Source organism: Larimichthys crocea, chromosome XVIII (genome assembly GCF_000972845.2).
Source record: "Larimichthys crocea isolate SSNF chromosome XVIII, L_crocea_2.0, whole genome shotgun sequence".
Taxonomy (NCBI): Eukaryota; Metazoa; Chordata; class Actinopteri; family Sciaenidae; genus Larimichthys; species Larimichthys crocea.
The window spans coordinates 5672891-5686432 of record NC_040028.1 but is presented as its reverse complement, the minus strand read 5'-3'; positions in this window follow the sequence as shown (position 1 = coordinate 5686432).

Below are 13542 nucleotides of genomic sequence, written 5' to 3'. Positions count from 1 at the left end.
TCTTCCCCCTGGGCCGGTTCGGACAGTTACATCATGGCTTGGCTAAATTCCCTCAAATTTCCCTCTGCATCCCTGAACTGCTCTCTTGCATTGCTGAGGAGTAGGAGCAGACTGTGCTTCCAGAGAATGAGCAGCAACCACCACAGCTTACTGCACACGAGAAAGTGAGGGCGATGATGAAAATACTTGTTGAAGAGCTCTTACCGCTGGAGTCCTCTGGGGGATTTTGACCCGGCTGCAGAGCTGGGATCAGTGAAACTGATGGAAGAGGGAATGTTTTTCTAAGATTGGCAATGCTACTGTGTGTGGCACTACAAAGTAAATGAGTTAGTGATATGGAAACATCACTACTATTCATTTCAAACTTGTTGTAGCATCATTTTTATAGTATATAGGTCAAATGACTGTTTGAAGAAAAAAATAAAAGGCAAGAGACAAACACCAAGCTGGGCTTCTTGCTCTGAACTAGTAAGTAATATTTCAGTCAGACAACTCACAATTTGAATGTTTTATTGCTGTTACTGCTGTTTGGCGTCTAGGCTCCGACCTCATGAACAAATATCTTAAACCTCCCAGAGCCTGCAGGTGCCGGGGTGGTGGGGCTGAAGAACAGGCGGTGATTCTGATGCAAGGCAGCAATGGCATTGACAGATCAGATCAGGGAGAGATGGGAAATCTTTACAGCTTAAATAGACCACCAAATTGGGAGGGTGTACAACAGTAGTTTTGCACGCAAAATGACTAATTTCTATGCAGCTTGGAATCATGACTTTGTTTAACCGAAACTAGTAATGCGAGGCTAAGGTGGAGTTTTTTTTTTCCTCAAGATGCATATGAATACCAAAGAGGACACGTTTTTCTTCTCCCAAGAGAAATCTTTCTTTCAAAGAAATATTCATAAGATGATAAAATATGTGAACTGCAAATGTTCATACATCTATTTACATCATCTACATACATTTAGGCAGTCCTCAAGAAGTAACAGCATAGTATACTGTACATGTACACATCTTTCGCGCATGCGACACAGGGTCGGTAAAAATGCTGAGAGCTAGAAATAGTCCCACTGCCTTGGAAGAAAACCTCCTCTGGAGTTTTAGGATTTTATTACTATGAAATGTCAGGACAGGGTAGAACAAAAAGGCTGCAATACAGAAAAAAAGAAAATGTCACATCGAAATTCTCTCTGAACTATTGACCTTTAAAATAAGCAAAGCAAGTTCAATCTGGAGTGGTTAAAGGTGACGATACCAACAGATTGGTTTGACAGAAGCAATACAGACATGTAACTTTAGTTTAGAATAGCCATGGCTATTTTGCCAGCTAACTTTAACTTGACTGTATGTTAGCCCATGCCAGAGCTCTGTATTTATTTAGTTTTTGCTACATTTATTTTATATATTTATGTGCTGCCACAACAGCTTTAATGCTCCTTTCCATTAATTCAACAAGTCTCAGGGACTGTACTACATTCTTCCAAAAGTATGTGCTGTATAACATGTTGGTCCAAAATCCTTCATAGGTCGTCATTTGGGTTAGGATGTGGTCACAGCATATGATTAACATCATCTTCATACCCAATGAACCATTAACATGCCCTTTGAGGGGCATCCTGGAGAAGACCTCTCCCATCAGGATAGCAATGCTAGGTGGATAAAGGTGATCACCTTGAGGAACTTTGTATTGATGTGCAGTGGCACTTCCCTTTAAGCAAGATGAACAGCTTGACTGAGAGCTTTAGCTTTACTTTCCTTAGAAAGACCTGACTCAAGACCGGCCCATCCGGCGATCTGCATAACCATCTGTCCAGCTAACCCGATCACCCTCATGGGCGTGTCTTTTTGGCATGAAGTTTAACAGAAATATCACAATTTTCTTTATGTTGCCAGAATTCAACAGACTGTGTCATTGAATATGCCAAATCAAAACTATAGGGCACTTTAAGTCTGAACCGTTGTCTTGGTGCATTCACCCACTTGTAGAATACGGTGAAGGACCCTACAAAAATATGATCTCTTTGTGATTATTGACAGATTGTTTTTGCTAACGCTCACATCCTGCATGGACATTCTCAGTCACCTGAAGAAGTTGAAGGAGTTGCTCTTCTGTATTTCTTTACATATCACACTAATGCATGAGAAGCACAGTCTTCAAATGAGCTTTGTCGACAGCAATCTCCGATCCTATTTACTGATGTATGTCTCATTGATCCAAATGTAGATTTAGTCACTATTCCTACTGGAACATTAGCCAGTTGAGCAGTCTTTGTGACCGAACCTCCCAACAATGCCCCTCTTGCCATCTTGATACAAAATCGGAGTCAGCTGGGCCTGCTCAGCATTTCTATGCATGCCAGAACGCTTGATTGGATGGTAACTGCTTAACTGCACCATGCAGTGCACCTGTGTGTTTCTCTAATCATTTATTCAGTTGTTTCCCTTTAATTTGTCACCAGTCTGTATATGACAAAGCCAGAATCTAATCAAACTCAATTTACTATTTAATTGCCATGTTATATAAAATATAAATCTCTGACAAATATCATTACCAATTCAGTGCAGCATTCAGTAAACTCTTGCACCACTACTGCAAACTTGTTTGTGAGACTACATGTCCTTGTAGTACATGTAGAATTGCAAGTGAAGTTGTCCCTCTGAGACAGTTGGTGGCAGGCAGGCCAACAGAAACCCAGACCACAAACATACACAATGAGTTGAAAAGGAGAGAAATATATTGCAAAGTGTTGCAATACTCAAGAGCAACAACTGTCAGATTGATATGCAGTAAAACTACAATGTGGTTTCAAACATCACTACAGGGAGAAAATCCTCTAGTCACAAATTCATGCTCTGCTGGCTGAATGGGATCAAATCAGCCAAGTTCTAAAATCTATAACACGATTTTCCCCGTTACATTGACAACATCCTTTGGCTGTCACTTTGGTCCTTGGAGCTCTGTTATTAAAAGTCTTGTTTTCAACATTTTGATCTCTTTGCTATGAATGACAAATTGACTTGCTGATGGCCTCATCTAAATGGAGGGGGAGTGTTGCCCCGGTGCAGGTAATCACTTCTTACTGAAAGTCAAACAATACACCACAACACCAGGTGGAAATCTGCATTTAAACAATGTTATCCTCCTGACAGGAAGTCAATTTGGAAAAGTGTTTCTGTGTGACATTGTTTTTAGCAGGCAAGGACGAAACAGACTTGTGACATCTACATTTAACTTGATAGAATTTGTGAGGAAATTCATTCTTGTGTGTTGAAATATGTCTGCTGCTGAAATGTCTTTTACAGAAGTTAACCTTTTTGAATCATGCCAGGTTTTCTTTTTAAATTGTGTCTCTTTACACAACACAAAGTGCTGATATTTTCTCTTTTTTTTTTTTAATTCCTTGGATTTTGAGTCTAATACATCATGAGCATGAAGTTCTTCATTCGTCCAACAGATGTCACTCTCTTTGCATTTCTTAATATTTTCTTTTCTTTCTGAACTGTTTGACTTTTGTACCTTTGTATGAACTTACAACCTGATGAAAAGCAGTTCCTTTGGGTCTACAAGCTACATGCATAAAGCAAGATGGACACAAGACATCCGCTGCGTGTCTTCATACGTTGTCATAAGCTCGACTGCTTTTTCCAGCAGTGCAGGTGAAAGGTCTCATGAGTGGGAGGAATTAATGTCCATACCGGCACCGTGTGCAGGCAGCATCCACCGAGATTGCAGGAAGGTTAAATACTGATATGTCACAGCAGGCGGATCGATTTGACAGGGGCATTTCCTTTTAGAACCTAACTCATCGCTTTCAATCCACAGCCAATGTACTGATTCATTTGAGGGCTAATGGCACATATAGTGCAGTGATTGCTTGTCATTGTGCTTCAATGAAAAAGAAAGAAAAAGAAAAGGTAATCTTTTTTTTTTTTTGTCTTTAATAACAGCCTGGAAATCAGATGTTGGCTGAGTTGAGTGAGTGCCAATCACAGATAATAGGCTGTGCATCAATCTAAAGACAGCTGGTTGTTACTTCCTTTGTGCTGATGCAGAAACACAGATGTTGTGCCAAATATCTTTATATCTAGCAAATATCTTTATATCTAGCTTTTCATTACATGTTTAACATGTTGCATAATTTGCAAACGGGCTCATCACCACTGTTGTTTGGTGTAAAACAAGCCATAGTGTGGCTGTCAGTCTGACATCTTGGAAAGGTCAAACTATTCAGGAGAAAAGGTGCAACTACGAGGTACAAGCAAGGCTTCAGTATCTTGCATGTCTGCCAATTCTTAAACATGTGTAGCTGAAATTCCAAAAATTGATACCAACATATAATTATTTATACTTTTAAAACAGTAATGCTCACATTGCACCTGCAATATGAGTCACATTGTTTACATACATGTCTGTGTACTGGGAGTGTGTATTTGGGGTATTTAAATATATATTCATAAGAGCCAAACCACAGACTCAGACACCATCAATACTAGAATATCTTGCTTAGAGGAATATCCTTTAAAGAACTATTCTATTTAATGACATTTTATTTTTGGAAACTATTCTTCATATATATATATATAGTATGTGGAATTATGTCTATTGTCAAGTTTTCACATTCAAGGACTTTGCCTTGGTATTTTGGTGCATAACAATTAATAAATAACAGAAAATAAACAAAATAAGAAGCAAGCATGCCCTGTAAAGTCGAGTGGATCTTTGTTCTCTGTTTCGTTTTTCATGTTTAGCTGATCTGCTGTGCACTGACTAAAAGGACTTTAATACTAGCCAGTAATTTGAACTGATTAACTGGTAGTGTACCAAGTGAACACTGTTTCTATTTTCCCTACAATTAGCACCTAACTGCACAGTTATTTCCAGAACACGTTTAAGGAAATCAGTATAAAATTACACACCTGTAAAATAAAACCTTACCATGCATTGTTAAAGAAAGCAGCAGCAGTTTCTATTCAGGGTCTGCTGCTGACGTTCAAGTTGTAATATATCGCCCCTACTGTTCATGGACTTCTTGGGGAGGAGTAGCGTTAATTTCTCTGGCTGTGAAAAAGCTCCAGAGAAAACAGTAAAAACAAGTGTATCAGTACTATTGTCCTACAAAAATAAATAGTAACAGGTAGGTATAGTAAGGATATTTGTCATGGTGTGTATCTATCACAACTTTATACATGAAAAAGCATGAATTCATTCATGACTATCAAGAATGTACAAGAATGAATTATATCTCTGCTGCTGCATAAATAAATAAAAAATCCGTTTGAATAACCTCTCTTTGTGCTACCCCTGCCTTTTCAATTATTTTTCAAATATCCTCTCTCTCTCTCTCTCTCTCTCTCTCTCTCTCTCTCTCTTTTTTATATATATATATATAAAATATATAATAATATATATAATATATATATAGATATATTATATATATATATATATATATATATATATATATATATGAAACTGTAATCTGCTCATGTAATTCCTTAGTCTAGTTTAAAAGTTTCAACTAAAAAATCTGTCACAACTGCATGTACAAATTCTTTCTTCAGGACAAATTCAATCTTGAGGTACCCTAATGGATTTTTGAACAGTGAAAAGTTTTATTTTTCTGCCAGACTCATTTTTAAACTGTCTTCTAAGCCACCTATCCCAAAATGTAGAAAAGTAGAAAGATCGAAGAGAAATTGGAGTCTTTCTGTCCAGTAGAGTGAACAGACGTAATGTTTCCAGGAAGCTGTTCCCAGTAGTTCTCACTGTTCTTGGTATTAAGCGCTCAAAATGATTTTTTAGAAAAAAACCCATCCTATTTCTAGGAAAAAAATCCTAGCAATGAACAGACAGCATGTAGCTTTCATTGTGTTTATTATTACTTTCTTTTGAATATGTCATGGTTATGTTGTATGTATGTATGACCAAATGATTTTGTACAAAATTATTTAGCTGGTTTGCAGCTGGCCGTCAAATGTGAAAGCACAGGTTCTGCAATAAACTTGAGGAGTACAGTGTTATTATGTTATGACTGAAATGATTGGGAGGTGGTAGTGCCACTAGTGAAGGACTCGAGGTCTTGGTTATGAGTGGCATGAAATTGGATTGGAATGGGACTGGCAATGCGGACATTGTACTAGGCTGTTGGAAGAAGGAGCTAGGCCGGAAAGAGAAGCTCTCGATTTTCCAGTCTATCTGCTTTCTAACCCTCACCTATCGTCATGAGCTTTGGTTACTGACCCAAAAAATAAGATTGGATATAAGCAACTGAGATTAGTTTCCTCCATAAGGTAGCTGAGATAGGGTGAGAAGCTTGGACATCTGGAAGGAGCTCAGAGTAGAGTTGCTGCTCCTTGAGGTGGTTTGGGCATCTGATCAGGATTCCTCCTGGGTGCCTTCCTTTGGAGGTGTTCTGGGCACATCCAACTGGCAGGAGACCCTCCAGGACAAACCCAGAAAAAGCTTATTTTGCCTGAGAACCCTTCAGGTTTCCTGGGAGGAGCTGGAGTGTGTTGTTGGAGAGAGGGACCCATCTGCCCCCTAAGAATCGCTACTGGGTGGTGGGGTTTGCATATCTCAATGATCCTGGAAAGCGGTGTTATCCAGGGCAATAGCCCCTGGTAGGGTCTCCCAAAGCAAATTGGTCCCAGGGTAGGGATCAGAAGAAATATTAAATAAAATTACGCTCTCGCCCCTATCAACTGCTAAAAGAACGTCATTAGTCACCTTGAGGAGTGCAGTTTCTGTGCTATGTTGGGCTCTAAAACCTGACTGGAAGTCTTTAAAGAGGTTGTTGTGACACATAAAATAGCTAAAAGCTGAGATTTTCGAACATTTTTGATAAAATTATAAGTTTAGAAATTGGTCTAAAATTATTAAAGAACTGAGGGGTTGATATCAACTGAAACTTAGACACTATCAATAGAAGTTGTGAAATCATGAAAACAGTATAAACGGCAACTAGGGGATCTCTGTTGCAACCAAAACCCGCCAAACTACAACCGGAAGCCAGTTGTACCGAATAGCAGCTCAGATTACCCGGCCTTCTTGGAGTCTCTGGGTGGGGTCCTGGAAAGGATTCCACCTGGTGACTCCATAGTTCTGCTGGAGGACTTCAACGCCCATGTGGGTGTGATTGGAAGGAACGGCCTGCTTGATCTTTTCCCCCGAGCGGTGTTTTGTTATTGGACTTCTGTGGTACCATTTTCGAGCATAACGTATGTCTTGGACCCTCAGGTGAAGAGAGGAGCAGAGCTGTCAACTGATCACCACCTGGTGGTGAGTTGGATCACGTGGAGGGGGAGAATGCTGGACAGACCTGGTGAACTCAAACGTGCAGTAAAGGTGAACTGGGAACATCTGGCAGAGGCCCCTGTCTGCGAGGTCTTCAACTCATACCTCCGGAAGAACTTTTCGTGCATACCGGGGGAGGTTGGGGACATGGAATTCCAGTGGGCCATGCTCAAAAACTTCCATTGTTGATGCACCTGCTAGGAGTTGTGGTCAGAAGGTCACCTCTGCCAGTCGTGGCAGCAACCGTAGAAGGAGGCCGTCAAGCTGAAGAAGGAGGAAACTGAGGTGGCTGCTGGAGAGACTATATAGCCCATCTATCCTGGGAATGCCTCAGGATCCCTCAGGAGGAGCTGGACTGTGTTGCTGGGGAGAAGGGTGGCTGGAGTGCCCTGCTAAACCTGCTGCCACCATGACCCAACTCTGGATAAGCGGAAGGGAATGGAAAGATTGTCAACTAATGATCTATACCCTGTTTAAGCACCAGTGCAAGCTCCTTGGTATACTTAGAGACCCCTTTTAGAGGTTGTTATTGTTGAACCTTAGCAGTGTCCCTCTCAAGTGCCCTTGACTTGAAATCTTCAAAGCACCCATGCTTTAATTTGAAATAACTGCATAAATAATAACCTGTTTTATGTTGATGACATTCAGGTTATGGTTAAGAGTCTTGATAGATGGGATAGATAGACAGGGTAAAAAGAATTCCACAGCTGAATTAGAGCTGAAACAAATCATCTGCACTCTTAGGTTTTGACTCAAAAGCATAAAATGCAGAAATCATGACATTGAATTTACATGAATTACTAACAACAGAGCTTTCTTACATATATTTAAAAGGCTTCACAGAAATGGTATCTGTCAAAATTAAAGCTGTCACACCACAAAGGCCTCACTTTTGTCTGATCTTACTTTTTGTCGATTTTCTGTCAGTAAACTACAAAGAGCTTGGTCAAACTGAAGAGTGGAGAGAGAACATCAAGGTTGTTGGATTTGTTTTTTTATCATTTGGAGGCTGAACTCGGAAGAGTCTGGAAAGATAGAGTCAGGGGAGAAGAGTGGAGATAAAAGAGGCTGAAGTCTGAGGGTTGCATAGAAGTGGATAAGATAGAGTCCAGGAGGACGTATCAAGGAGACAGGCAGAGATGTGGAGGGTGATAGGAGTTTGAAGGAGGTTGGATGGATCCTCTCCTCTTGTGCCTGAGAGCAATCAAGAGATGGGAAGAAAAGAGAGCATATCTGTCATAGTCTGTTCATCACTTCCTCTTTTATCTTTGTCAAGATTATCTCCTGTTACAAAGTTGTACATAATGCTGATGTGGCCTCTGTAGAAAAAAGATAAGGACAGATTCAACATAACATATGAATCTTAATGTGACCCCTAATTCGACTGCAGCTAACCGACCCAAAACTGCATTGAAAAGAAAGGAACACTAAACCTAATGGTATATTCAATGATACTGTAAATGCTCATGTTTTGCACTAAAAATCCTAACAGAATGTTTAATTATTCTCCACAACCTGTGCAGAATTGCCAAGGTAATATCGCTTGGCACAGAGAACGTTTTTGCATAAGGTAGTTAATATGTCTGGCTAGCGATTGTAGATTGGATGGAGGCAGTTTTTGAATATCTCCAGGAGGCAGAGTGTCAGCCCTGCTCAGTTGGCAAATGTACACATTTACGACATAGAGGAGCAGATGGTCGAGCTGACCTTAGTGAGCAATTCCAAAAAGCTATAGCTGTGTTTTCCAAACAAAGGGAATTATGGGATGTCGCATATCAACAGTTTTCACACCAAATAGGATAATCTGTCACAGGGATCATTATTTGACACTAATATAATGCTGTCAAAAACATTAAAGGTTAGAGCAGCTGTTTCTTGTGATGTGTTTGCCCATTTATGAATATGTTCTGACTTCCCCATCCTGTCTGTGGCACTCAGCCCCAAGTACACTGGTGCATTAAAGTAACAATGTATAATTCCTCACTCTAAAAAAAAACAAACTCTGGTTCTTCACTTTTTTTTATTTTATATGGTTCTTTATTCATCCATATGTTGGAGGATAGACAGGACACTACAGTAACGTATCTATCGCCTCTTGAAGCGTAAATAGTATGACAATAAAACACTGCATGCTAATTTCAATAAATCATTGCAACAAACAATATACAGACATTTTTTCCATAACACTATAGCCTCTTAATGTTATGTTGATAATGTTAATTCACTTTTTGAATGTTAAAACTAACTACTACAACTATAACTATAATTCTGGCCCAATCTCACATATTACCCATTTAATCAATGTTACCATTAACAATTCATTGAATAATTACATATAGTGGAAAGGGTTTATTGTAGTGTCAAACCTACGTAGAATTTTTGTTTCAATTCTTCTGATTGGTTTTAGTATCTTTCAGCTCATTGTTTTGGTTTTACACCCCAAAATTTAACTGATGTTTCCAGCAGCATCCAGATGTTTCTGTCAAAATAAAACCACAGTACATTGTACCTGCCAAGTACCAATCCAGACAGTGGGGCATTGAGCTGCTAAAAAGCCAGATGTTTCTGTCTTCTGTGGACCCAAATCAGAGCTAAAAGGAGACATTAGATTCATCAGATAAACAGAAAACCACCTATAAATCTCCACAGATTTATGGAGGTGATAATTGTATTCACAACTTGTTCTTGGTCACCTAAAATGGCTGCAACTAGGTGACAAATTTAAAAGTTTCTTTTTAAAAAAAGCCAAATCATTTCTTAATACATTGAGTAACAGTAATTTCTTGGCAAACAGACACTTTATAGGTTTTATAGGAATTATTTTGATTAATTAGATGCATAACTGAGACTCGTGACCACTTCATCACAAGTGTCCCTGAACTGCTTCATGCCACATGCAAACACAGATGGCTATAAAGGATAAATACACAATTTACTGCATTGGTCTCAGAAGTGCCTCCTTCAAGAGAGACAACAACAATCCAAGCACATCATGGAAAATCATTTAATAGCCTGAAGTATCACATTGTTCCAACAGTGAGTCATACCAGGTCGAATGTTAATAAGCAGCATTTTTCAGCAATAATAAGGTCTGGCAATCAGCACTTTGATATGTCAGAATTGATAGGAACATCGGACAGCTAACACAGCTCCAATTAGTCTAAATCATGTCCAAACTGCATGTTCATTGGCCAAAACAGAGCTATTAAAATGTTCAGACTAACAGTCTCAAAAGCCATAGTGACATATTCCAGACAGAAACACAGCATCGATGGACATATACCTGATTAAGCTGTTTTTTTTCCTCACTAGGGTTGCAGTGTCGACATATCGACTTTTCTCATTTCATAAGATCTTTATTGGACTTTGATCTCCTGCACTGTATTTCCACAATTAAAAGGTTACTGAGCAGTCTGATGAAACATGCCCAGCAAAACCATGTTGCTGTTCCATTGTTGCATCCGGCAGATCAAAGCCGTTGCATCGACAACAAAAAGCCTTTGAGCCAGGTGACAGGTGTGGTAAATAACCCTGTCTGTGACCCTGGGGATTCCTTTGAGGATGCTGCTTACAGTTAATAAGGTGTGAGGCGAGCTGTGGCGTTGCTGTCAGGGCAGCAGGAAGAGCAATGGCAGGTTTGGTATTTGGAAGCGGATTTTAAAGCCTGTGTGTCTCTCAGACTGGTCTAGGGTTGTGATACAAGTGTCAACAGTTCAAAGACTTGTATTGTGACCAGAGAGATGAGAGAAAGGCTGCAGGCCTGATGAGCAATCCTCTCCGAGGATCCTTCCAGAAGGGAGGAGACATAGTGAGAAACAAAAGCTGTGCAGCTACACCACTGTGTTACATCGAGAAAATGTGCGCTGTGTTGAATATTGGAATGATTGGTCAATTTACCATTAGCTGATCATTAAATGTTCAACTCATCTTTCAAGAAAAATGGCAACCATTAGTGAAGAATTGCTGCTGATTTCTGTTAATTGATTGCAAATTGAATCAAACAGGGTTTGGGACTGTTATTATGTTAACGTCCTGTACTTTGCCTGCCATCCACCCCAATGGTATTTTTGTGGTTGAAACACATAGTACTTTGCTTTTTGAACTGTTAAAATAATCTTTGCAACAATTATGTTTCCTCAATATTGTATTTGGAAAAATCCATTTAGTAGCCTGTTTTCCACGACAAAGAGAAGAATATGAAGAGCTAACACAGATTTTGAATTATATGACCAAATGTATGAAAACAAGATATTTTCCACCAGTAGGTCAGAGAAAAGAGGCAGAGTTATGTACAGGTCCGACCCGTTGCCAGAGCTAACCCGCACTGCCCGACCCGCAAAAATATCCATTAATCGATGACTTGACCCAGTGCAAGCTGCCCTGCTTATGCACTGTAGGAGCATAATTGTAAGGACTGAGGGGGCTGATCCTGCTGCTTGGAGCAACTAGAAGCCAGAACGCTTTGTTATTTTTTATTTTTCTCCCCCGCCCACAGTACTACAGTAGTGGGCGTTCCAAATGCGTTCTTTATTGTGGAATAGCAGCAAAACAAGTAACCCTTCATTAAACATGTGTTTCTCAGACACACGCCAAGAAAAACATTTTACTGTTGATCATCATTCATTTTATTCTATTTTGGTAACTTTTTACTACATCATCATTCATTTTATTCTATTTTGGTAACTTTTTACTACAGATTTTTTTACACTACAAGTATTTTATCATTTTTATTTGTTGTATTATCTTTTATTATCTTAACTACCCATCTTTATTGTTGTCTTTTCAATTTGGTTGTTTTGGTTTGCATCAGTCTCTAAATGCTTTTTAACATCCTATGTTGTTGTTCACTTAAAAAAGCACTGCAATATAAATAAAGATCAAATGATTGATCAATCAGTTGATCAGTCATTGATTTATTGATTGATTGATTGATTGAAGATAAATAGAAAATATTTTGAATAATTTGAACATTTAGTTTTTGTCAAGTTAAACTGGACTAAAACATTTTGAGTTGTCTTCAACTAAAACTATGACAGATGAAAATAACGAAAATGTAACCAAAATTAATTTTGTGTGTTTAAATCTGAAATAGCTGCCAAATTAACACTGATATGTAATTGGATATGACTGTATATATCCAGTACTGTCTGTATAGCCATAGTTGTGTTTACATGGTACTATTCAACTTTTGTACTTATTATGTTTTCATACAAAACTTTTCAGTTCAAAGAGAACAATTTCCCTCACTCTAAATGAAAAATACCAGCCTGGAAAACATCAATATATGGATTTCTATAGTGCTGTCAAGCTTTTTGCTTATCAGTACAAAAAGAGTCATTCAAGCTTCAGCTGAGTGTGTTAGAAAAATAGCATTAGCTCTGTGCCTTTGTCACAATCAGATAACTTTTAACATTGAGAGCTGGGTGCATTTTATCTGACTGCTGATGCAGTTTGTAGAAGTTCATAGAAACTTTTTTTTAGAAAGAATGTGTCCGTTGGACCATTTGAGTGCTGATGTGATGTTAGACAAGAAGTGATGTGGATAGAAGCAACGTATGCAGAAATTTCAAATATCACAGATATGTAGGCTGTAATACAAAAGGTATTGTCAGTGGTTATTGGTAACTTTAAATGTTTCTGTAGTGAAGTTACCCAACTATGAATCTATTCTCAGCCTGAGAGGGACCACATGTGAGCTTGCTGATAGAAAGAGCAAATGTGCTTGCACACACAGTGGGACACACATTCATACATGCTCTAGTTGCACATGTGACTGCTGGCGACCACGCACATGAACAAGCATGGCACTAATGGAACATGAAGAGTGTGATTGATTTAAGAGTTAAACGTGTTACCTTCTGTAACCTATATCTTGAAAGTCAGGGGAAATTGAACACATGTTCGCTCGCCTTTTCCCATTCAAACAGGTCAGGCTACACTGCCCTTTTCCCATTCAGGTCTAATCTCAACTTTTCTCCATGTCTATCACCTTGTATAGCTTTTGGTAGATGAGAACATGGAACAAGGTTTGAACAAAAATGAGTATTGTTCAGATAAAAAGAGATTGCTCACAGTTTGAAAGATTACTTTTTGCTAGAAGTGATATTATTTCAATGTCAGAAGAAACATTTTTAAAGTAGTGACAGATGCTATAGAACATTCGAAGGACATCTGCCTCTGTTTTACTGCTTCCTGCAGCTGTTCTCATTATCCGTGCAATGTTTAATATCATTAATATACACGTACATCTTATAT